The following is a 9,381-nucleotide window of genomic DNA, read 5'->3' as shown; positions in this document are numbered from 1 at the left end:
CTTTCTAAGGCCCTTCTGGGAATTTTCCTGGCCTGTTGTCAAAACAGTTTAGGGCCACGTGATGTACCTGGGAGAAAAGCAGGCAACAAACACCACAGCAGTGTTTGATGCTTGGATGGACTTCCTAAAGTGATTCACTGGAGGTTGAGTGGATGTTCTTGCTTAGTGGTTTTTTTTTTTTGTTGTTGTTGTTGTTTTGTTCAGTCATGGGGCTTGAACTCTGTTCCTGGGTGTTGTCCCTGAGCTCTTCAGCTCAAGACTAGAGCTTACCACTTAAGCCATGGCACCACTTTAGGTTTTCTGCGGTTTATTGGAGGTAAGACTTTCACAGACTTTCCTGCCCAGGTTTCCTTTGATCCTCAAATCTCAGCTACTGAGTAGCTAGGATTGCAGACATGATCCACTGGTGCCCGACTGTGATACTTTTTTTTTTGGCTGGTCCTGGGGCTTGAACTCAGGCCCTGGGTTCTCTGTCCCTGAGATGCTTTTGCTCAAAGCCAGCACTCTGCCACTTGAGCCACAGCACCACTTTCAGCTTTTTCTGTTTGTGTGGTGCTGAGGAATTGAACCCAGGGTCTCATACATGCAAGGCAAGTACTCTCCCAATGAACCCCCATTCCCAGAGCCCCATTGATACATATTTTTATTGCCTCCAAACAAAATGGAAAGTATAAGCTCCTATTTTGTCATGTCATATAAGCAAATTGTTTTTTTTGGGTCCAGTCGTGGGCCTGAACTCTGGGCCTGGGCACTGTCCCTCAGCTTAGGCCTTTACCCTTGCTAAGCATACACTACTACTGAATGACATCTACATCTTAAACCCAGCTCTAGGGATTCTTTTTTTTTGGGGTGGGGGTGGGGTCCGGTCATGGGCCTGAACTCTGGGCCTGGGCGCTGTCCCTCAGCTCTTCAGCTCAAGGCTAGCACTCTACCACTTGAGCCACAATGCCACTTCTGGCTTTTTTTTCCTGCTTATGTGGTGCTGAGGAATTGAACCCAGGGCCTCATACATGCAAGGCAAGCGCTCTACCACTGAGCCACCTTCCCAGCCCTCACATAAATAAATTATATAGATTTCAATTTTTTTTTTTTTTTTTTGGTTCTGGTCGTGGGGCCTGAACTCTGGGCGCTGTCCCTCAGCTCAAGGCTAGCGTTCTACCACTTGAGCCACAGCGCCACTTCCAGCTTTTTTCTTTTTGCTGAGGAATCGAACCCAGGGCCTCATGCATTCAAGGCAAGCGCTCTACCACTGAGCCACCTTTCCAGCCAAGATTTCAAGTTTTCTTTTTGGAATAGGGAAAGTTTTTTTTTTCTGGTGGTGGTGGTGGTGGTGGTGGTGTGTGTGTGTGTGTTTGCTGGTGATTGCATCCAGGGAATTGTCCTTGTTAGGCAAACAGTACCACAGAGCTGTCCCCCTAGCCCCTGGAGTAGCCTCCATGGAGACAACTGGTACAGTTAAACAGAGTAGGTAGCAAGCTGTTAGAGAAGCTTCTGTACATGTGTTTTTTCTACCAGGAAAGCAGAATTCCTTACAAGAGTATCATCTGGCCTTTTTTTTTTTTTGGCTGGTCATGGGGCCTGAACTCTGGGTCTGGGCGCTGTCCCTCAGCTCTTCAGCTCAAGGCTAGCGCTCTACCACTGGAGCCACAGAGCCACTTCCGGCTTTTTCTGTTTATGTGGTGCTGAGGAATCGAACCCAGGGCCTCATGCTTGCAAGGCATGCATTCTACCGCTGAGCTTCTTTCCCAGCCCCTCATCTGGCTTTTTCCATCTGGCCTATCAGTCTCTTTGCCACCCTTTAGCAATCCCCAACTTACTGAAAAAGCTTAGCTAGGTGGCAGTTGTGAATGATTTAGGCGACTGTTTTAGAAGGACTTTGAAAGGCTTTTTGTACATGCTTTGTAAAACTCCTTGGAAGCTTATTAAGCTTCTGAGGGTCCTGTAATCAGCAGAAGACCTATGATCGAAGTTCACAACCATGGGTATTTCCCATGGTTACCTTCCAACTCTTGCTCATGTGCATTTTTGTGGCAATGAGGTTCCTGGTGGAGTGGGCAGAATCAAGGAGGTAATTTGCAGAGTTTGGGATATGGGATTTATATCAGGTTTTGTGGAAGATAGCTGGCTACTTTTGTCTCAGGAACTATTCATTAAAAGCTACGCCCCTCCCCTTCCCCCAGCCTATTTTATGTTTCTCATATGGGAATGATCTTGTTATTCATAATATATGCCAATGCATTGCTTTCCCCCTTCCCACTTCATTGTCACTTTGCATATTCATTCTTGTCATTTTGGTGGGGATCTTGTGTTAGCTTATCTCTTCCCACATTGTATAAATAAGAGGGAGTTTGTGCTTCTAGTAATTATCCTAAGTGAGGCACTTCCCAAGCAGCAAGGACAGATGGTGCTGATGGGGTGGGGTGTCAACCTGTGGATCAGTTACTCCCCATCCAGGCAGGCTCCATGCCTATGGTAGTTCCTGGTGCCATTCATGTAAGTCCCTGCTCCCCCTTGTCTCACCCAGTTCTGGTCAGCAAGGTTTTGATACTTGGCAAGAAGGTAGGAACTAAACCAGAGCTAACTTTCAAGAGCCCAGCTGGATCCAGCTGCAGCTTGCAGGACCTCTGCTCCTTGAAATTGTATCATGATCCCATCTTCAAGTTGTGTTGGGAGGCAAGTAGCTGGTTAGAAAACCTGGAGCCAGGAATATGGAATGAATCCTAAAGGAACAGAAAAAAGCACAGAGGCCATGTGGGAAGCCCACTCTTTACTCAGGCAAAACTAATCTTGGCTTGCCCAGCAAATGCCTAAGAAGACAGGAAATCCCAAGTCTAAGACTGGAAGACTGGAAACACTTGGCTGTGCTTCCAAAAGGCCTTGTACTATGTTTTTCTAAAGTCTGGTTTGTGTCTGCAGTACTTAATGACTCTTTTTGCACAGTTTGTTAAAATACTTGTCACATTGGGAGAGAGCAGGAGGAATGTAATCCCAGAGGCTGGAATTGTGGCAGCTCCTTCAACAAGTACTTGGCTGGGCCTTGATTTCAGACTAGTTCAGGGTTGGGAAAGTTTATTTAGGTCCCTGACCCCATCATCTCTTCCCTTACATCTTATATACACAGTAGTCAAAGGAATCATAGGAATGTAAGTCAGATTATGATCTTACTGCCTCTGCCAAGACCTACCCTTAACACATTTGACTCAAATCCCCCAAGTCTGCAATAAAGTCCCAATTTGATGACTTCCCTGCTTTTCTAAGATTATACTTTCCAAAGTCATCCCCAGCACCATTTCCAATTTCATGTGCTTTTCTGTAATGTGATCTTGTTGGTTCCCCAGCAAGAGGAATCTAATTCACTTGAATCTAGTGTATAAAACCATCTATCTAATTCTAGATCAAAGCAATATGTAGGCATGAGGGACTTGGAAACTTCAGCCCTTTGGGCTGGGAAGGTGGCTCAGTGGTAGAGTGATTGCCTTATATGCATGAGTCCCTGGGTTCAATTCTTCAGCACCACATAAGCAAAAAATGCTGCAAATTGTGCTGTGGCTCAAATGGTAGAGTGCTATCCTTGAGCTGAGGAGCTGAAGTGTAGCACCCAGGCCCAGAGTTCAAGCCCCAAGAACCACCCCCACCCCCCAAAAAGAACCCACACAAAAAGCTTAGGCTTTTACCCTTGCTAAGCATATACTACTACTGAATGACATCTACATCTTAAACCCAGCTCTAGGGATTCTTTTTTGGGGGGGGGGGGGGGAAGTCCGGTCATGGGCCTGAACTCTGGGCCTGGGCACTGTCCCTCAGTTCTTCAGCTCAAGGCTAGTACTCTACCACTTGAGCCACAATGCAACTTCCGGCTTTTTCTGCTTATGTGGTGCTGAGGAATCGAACCCAGGGCCTCATGCATGCAAGGCAAACGCTCTACCACTGAGCCACCTTCCCAGCCCCTTCTAGGGATTCTTGTCACCCTAACACATCCATGTCTTCCTATGTGAAGTCTTTAGCATGTGTAATGGATTGTTCCCACTCAACTCTATTCTTCACCCACAGATTCTCTAATAGTGATAAGATGGTTGTGGTTTTATGTGTTCAATATGAACTGGCTTCTTGGCAAGTATCACTGGAATCCCTTGCTCTTTTAGTGTTTTTTCCTACTCCAGCCAGAGCCTTAAAATTCTCAGACCCTCTCTTCCCACAAAGTCTTGGCTCCAACAGTCTCTGCTGTAATATTCCACCCCACTTACCTATTTCAGTGGTAAAGTACAGCCCAAATATTGGTAGGGATCTTTTTCTGCTATTTGTCAGTCGTGGGGCCTGAACTAAGCCTGGGTGTTGTACCTCAGCTCTTCAGCTCAAGGCTAGCGTTCTACCACTTGAGCCATAGTGGCACTTCTGGCTTTTTCTGCTTATGTGGTGCTGAGGAATTGAACCCAGGGCCTCACGCATGCAGGGCAAGCACTCTACCACTGAGCCACCTTCCCAGCTCCTCTGTTATTTATGTAGTTATTCTTTTAGTTTTAATTTTTAAATAGAATCTCACACTTGTACTGAGGTTTTCCTCACTACATCTGCCATATACCACCATGCCTGGCCGTTTTGTGTGTGTGTGTTGTGTGTGTGTGTGTGTGTGTGTGTAGGGTTTCACGGTGTAGCATGTAGCCAAACTGGCTTGAAATGCCTAGTCCTCTTGCCTGAACCAGTGCTGGGTTTACAGCTATGTACCACCATGATTTTGCTTCTCATACACAAAATTTAAAGCTGCCTGGGTTTTTATTTTTGCCAGTCCTGGGGCTTGAACTTAGGGCCTGTGCACGTTCCCCGAGCTGCTTTTTTGCTAAAGGTCATCACTTTGGGCCTTTTTTTTTTTTGTTCAGTTGTGGGGCCTGAACTCTGGTCCTGTACTGTCCCTCAGTGATTCAGCTCAAGGCTAGCGCTTTACCATTTGAGCCATGGCACCACTTCTGGCGTTTTCTGCTTAGGTGGTGCAGAGGAATCAAACTCAGGGCCTCATGCATGCAAGGCAAGCACTCTACCACTAAGCCATCTTCCCAGCCCATTTTGGGCCTTTTCTGTTGATGTGATACTGAGGAATGGAACCCAGGGATTAATGTATACTAAGCAAGCACACTACCACTAAGCCACATTCCAGTCTCTGCATGGATTTAAAATAATTTTTTTTTTGGTCCTGGGCATTTAACTTGGCCTGGTCACTGTCCCCAAGCTTTTTTTTTTTTTTTTGCCAGTCCTGGAACTTGAACTCAGAGCTTGAGAACCGTCCTTGAGCTTTTTGCAAAAGTGCAAAAAGCTTTTTGCACTCTACCACAGCCACATTCCGAGGTCCCTCTTCTCTCCCCACACTCCACTCCAAAGCTCTTTTTGTTCAAGGCTATAGCACTTCTTCCACTTGAGTTACAGCACCATTTCTGTTTTATTTTCTGTGATTAATTGGAGATGAGAGTCTTAAGAAGTTCTTGCCTGGGCTGTCTTGGAACTACGATTCTCAGATCTCAGCCTCCTGAGTAGCAAGGATTATAGACATTGCATGGATTTTGATAGTTTAAAATATATTCTTTGGCTAGGCACTGGTGGCTCATGTCTGTGATCCTTTCAACTCAGCAGGCTGAAATCTGAGGATTGAAGTTCAAAGTCAGCTTGGACAGGAGTCTGAGACTCATATCTAACCATCCAAAAGCCCCAGTCTTTGCAGTAACTCTTACCCCAATATCCCTCCAGGGCTTGCTTTCTTTCCTTGGCTGGCTATACCTTCAGTCCAGATTCTTCCCTCCCCCCCAGCCCCCACTGGTTAGTTGGAGACAAGAGTCTTGTAGGCTGTTCTACCTGGTCTAGCTTTGAACTCAGTCCTCAGATCTCAGGTTTTTGTGAAGATGGCTCTACAGGCTCTGGTGACTCGTGCCGGCAATTCTTCCTACTAGTTTTAATGGCTGTGCTCCTCTGGGCACTTCTAGTAGCTGAGCTCATTCATCTGTAAGAGGTTAACTGCTAGGTCTGCTGGTACTGCCTTAGAGGATGGCTGGTCTCTTCTCCAAGTGAGCAGTCACCCTTCAGTAGGCTAGCCCAGGCTCTTGCCAGGACTCTTAAGACAACAAGATCTTCAGGTATGCTCCAAAAGAAGTATGTTATCCTTTCTCTTACATTTGAAGGAGTATCCCACACATCCATCCCAGGGGACCACACAGAGGCAGGTATGCACATGAGAAAGATTATTATAAGGTTAATTAGAGGAGCCATATTTCCCCTAAGAGGGAGCACATGGCCTCTGTCCCCATCCAGGTAGCAGGAGGGTCTGGGGGATAGGAAGTGAGTGAGGTAGATGAGCTTTCAGGTGGGTCTGGGTGGAGAGAGGGAGGGGCCAGCTGTATGGAGGAAACTCCCAGGAATTGGGGGGGGGGGGAGAGGCGCCCAGGTCTGGATGGAGCTGAGGACCAAAGGTGAGCATAATACAACAGTCAGTTAGTAAACCTGATAAGGTCATTCTAGGATCAAGGGGAGAAAAATAAAACCCTATTTGGATGGGAGGGGCTGGGAAGCCATAACCACTTCTACAAAGTGCTGGTCCTGGGGCTTGAACTCAGGGTTTGGGCACTATCCCAGAATAATTTTGCTCAAGGCTAGAGCTCAACCACTTGAGCCACAGATATACCTTCAGCTTTTGGTGCTTAGTTGTAGATAAGAGTTTCATGGACTTTCCTGCCCAGGCTGGGTTGGAATGGTGTTTCTCAGATCATAGCTTCTTGAGTAGCTAGGATTACAGGTGTGAGCCACTTTTTAGGAAGAAATCAGTGCTCAGAGTTAAAGGCACAAGATACTTGCCTAAAGCCACAGAACTGCTAAGATTTAAACCTGAGTTAGCCAAGTGCTGGTTACATGCCTGCAATCCTAGCTATTCTGGAGGCTGAGATCTGAGGGTTCCAGTTCAAAGCTGAACTGGGCAGAAAAAGATTTAAGACTTTGTCTTTAGTTAATCAGCAAGAAAGCTAGTCTGGTCAGGATGTTGGTGGCTCATCCCCATAATCCTAGCTACTCAGAAGGCTGAGAGCTGAGGATTTAGGTTCAAAACCAGCCTGGAAAGGAAAATCCTTGAGTCTATTATCTCCAGTTAACCACTAAAGAGCTACGGTTCAAGTGGTAGAATGCCAGCCCTGAGTGAAAAAGCTAAGGGACAATGTCAAGGCCTTGAACATAAGCCTAGTACCAACATATGCACATGGGGTGCATGCATACACGCACATACACCCCCCCCCCCCCACAACGGACTGGACTGGAGGCATGGCTTATAAAATAGTAGAGCACCGACTCTTAAGAAAAAAGCCAAGTGACAGCGCAAGGCCCCAAGTTCAAGCCCCAGTGCCAGCAAAAACAAGCAAAACTCCCAAACCTATGTCTGTTTAACTTCATGCTTTGTGCCTTCTTCAAAAGGTGGCTGTTTTTTCTTCAATATAATGTGCAATTTCTTTTTTATTTTTATTTTTTCTTTTTCTGTTTTTCCTGCCCTGCTTTTGAGACAGTTTTGCTGTGTTCCCCAGTTTGGCCTGTAACTACTGGGCTCAAATGATTCTGCTTCAGCCTCCCAAGTAACTGGGACTTTAGTTGAACGCCACCATGCTCAGCATAATCAATCTTTCTCTTTCTCTACGTGTGCTTCTCTCTGTCTCTCTCTTTCCTTCCTTCCATCTTTCTCACTTCCTTTTTCTTTCTTTTATTCTCTTTCTCTTTCCTAAAATTATGTTAATAATAGGTAAAAAAGAAACACAGAAAAACAAGTGGCAGAGCTTGTGGTAATAATGCCCAAATATCTTTCTATCCTCAAACTGCACACAGCTTGAGCCCACATCTCCCAGCTTACACATCCACACTTGTATGCATACACATACATGCATGTACACACATATACACCATTCACACATAGGTAAATACTTTTTCAGGTTATGTCTCTTCCTTTCTTCTTTCCTTTCCTTTCTTGTTCCAGTGACAGAATGCTAATAACAATCTTCAACACAAGAGAAGATGTCAGATAATGGGGATCCATCTGGAGGATTGAGTGGACCACACACAGGTAGTGATAGGTGTTGGCAGCTCAGCAGGCATGGAGGAGGGGTCTGGAATCCATGAGCTCTGGTAAGGATATGAAGAAGGGAGTGTACACAACTAGGGATGCACTGAGGAGAGGAGGATGGGGTCTTGGATGACTGCTGAGATCATGAGAGCCACCAGCAAACCCTTTCAGAGCTATGGGTGAACAATGAAGCAGAACTAGGTAAAGGGAGAGAGAGAGACAGAGACAAGAGAGAGAGGGGATTTGGCTGGATTTTGAAAAACTTTCTTCCTTGCCTATTCAGCTGTTCTCCTGTTTGGGGGAGGGCCTTTCTGGTTCTCCCCATGAGGAATCTCTCCTCTTCCATCCTTGACCATCTGGTGGTACTGACCCCCCACCCTCTGCACTCAGGTATGGTCAGAATATTTAGCAGCCACCAAGAGGCATGTGACCATTCCAAGCTAAGTAAAGGCAGCCTTGGGGACTTGGCTGGGCCTGTGAGTTCAGGATATGTTCATTTCCTTCCTTCCTTCCGTCTTTTTTTTGTTTTTGTTTTTGGTTGGTTGTGAGGCTTGAACTCTGGGCCTAGGCGCTGTCCCTCAGCTCTTCAGCTCAAGGTGAGTGCTCTACCACTTGAGCCACAGTGCCACTTCCGGTTTTCTGGTGGTTTATTGGAGATAAGAGTTTCATGGACTCTCCTGCCCAGGCTGGCTTTGAACTATGATCCACAGATCTCAGCCTCCGAGTGGCTATGATTACTGGTGTGAGCCACCAGCATCTCGCTGCGTTCTTTTTCTGTCAGAGCTACAGGAGGGAATGGGGTTAGTGTGGCACTGTAGGGGGCAGTAGAGGGCAAGGCAGGACTGAGATGACAGACAAGATTCCTTGATGGAGTCCTTCAAGCATCTGTGTGCCAGGCACCGTGTTGGTATGGGGCAGAGTTGGTAGCTGTCACACTCCAGAGTGGCCTGTGCTGGAGAGCGGAAGCCAGGGGTTATAGGGTTCAGGGAAGGGAGTCAGAAGTGAGTGGAGCTCCCACAGCTCAGAGGGGTGGTCTAGACTCCTTGGATAGGGGGAGAAGGTACCTCTAGCCCAACGGATGGGAGCAGATGAGCCTGCTTCCATTTGCCAAAACCGTATTAGGTCAGACAGAAGCTAGCTAGCCACTCATCCCCTTACTGCCTGTACTTCTTGGGTGACTCCAGGAAGTTTCATCCCTTCTCTAGACCCAGTCTTCTTCATTTGGTAAATGGGCCTAATAGCCTCCAACTTGAACAGGTATCACAATTATCAGAGAAAGTGGATAAACTGGAGATTCAAGGCTGTCT

Source organism: Dipodomys spectabilis, unplaced genomic scaffold (genome assembly GCF_019054845.1).
Source record: "Dipodomys spectabilis isolate Male_0828 unplaced genomic scaffold, ASM1905484v1 ptg000365l, whole genome shotgun sequence".
Classification (NCBI taxonomy): Eukaryota; Metazoa; Chordata; class Mammalia; order Rodentia; family Heteromyidae; genus Dipodomys; species Dipodomys spectabilis.
This window is presented reverse-complemented; position numbering follows the sequence as displayed.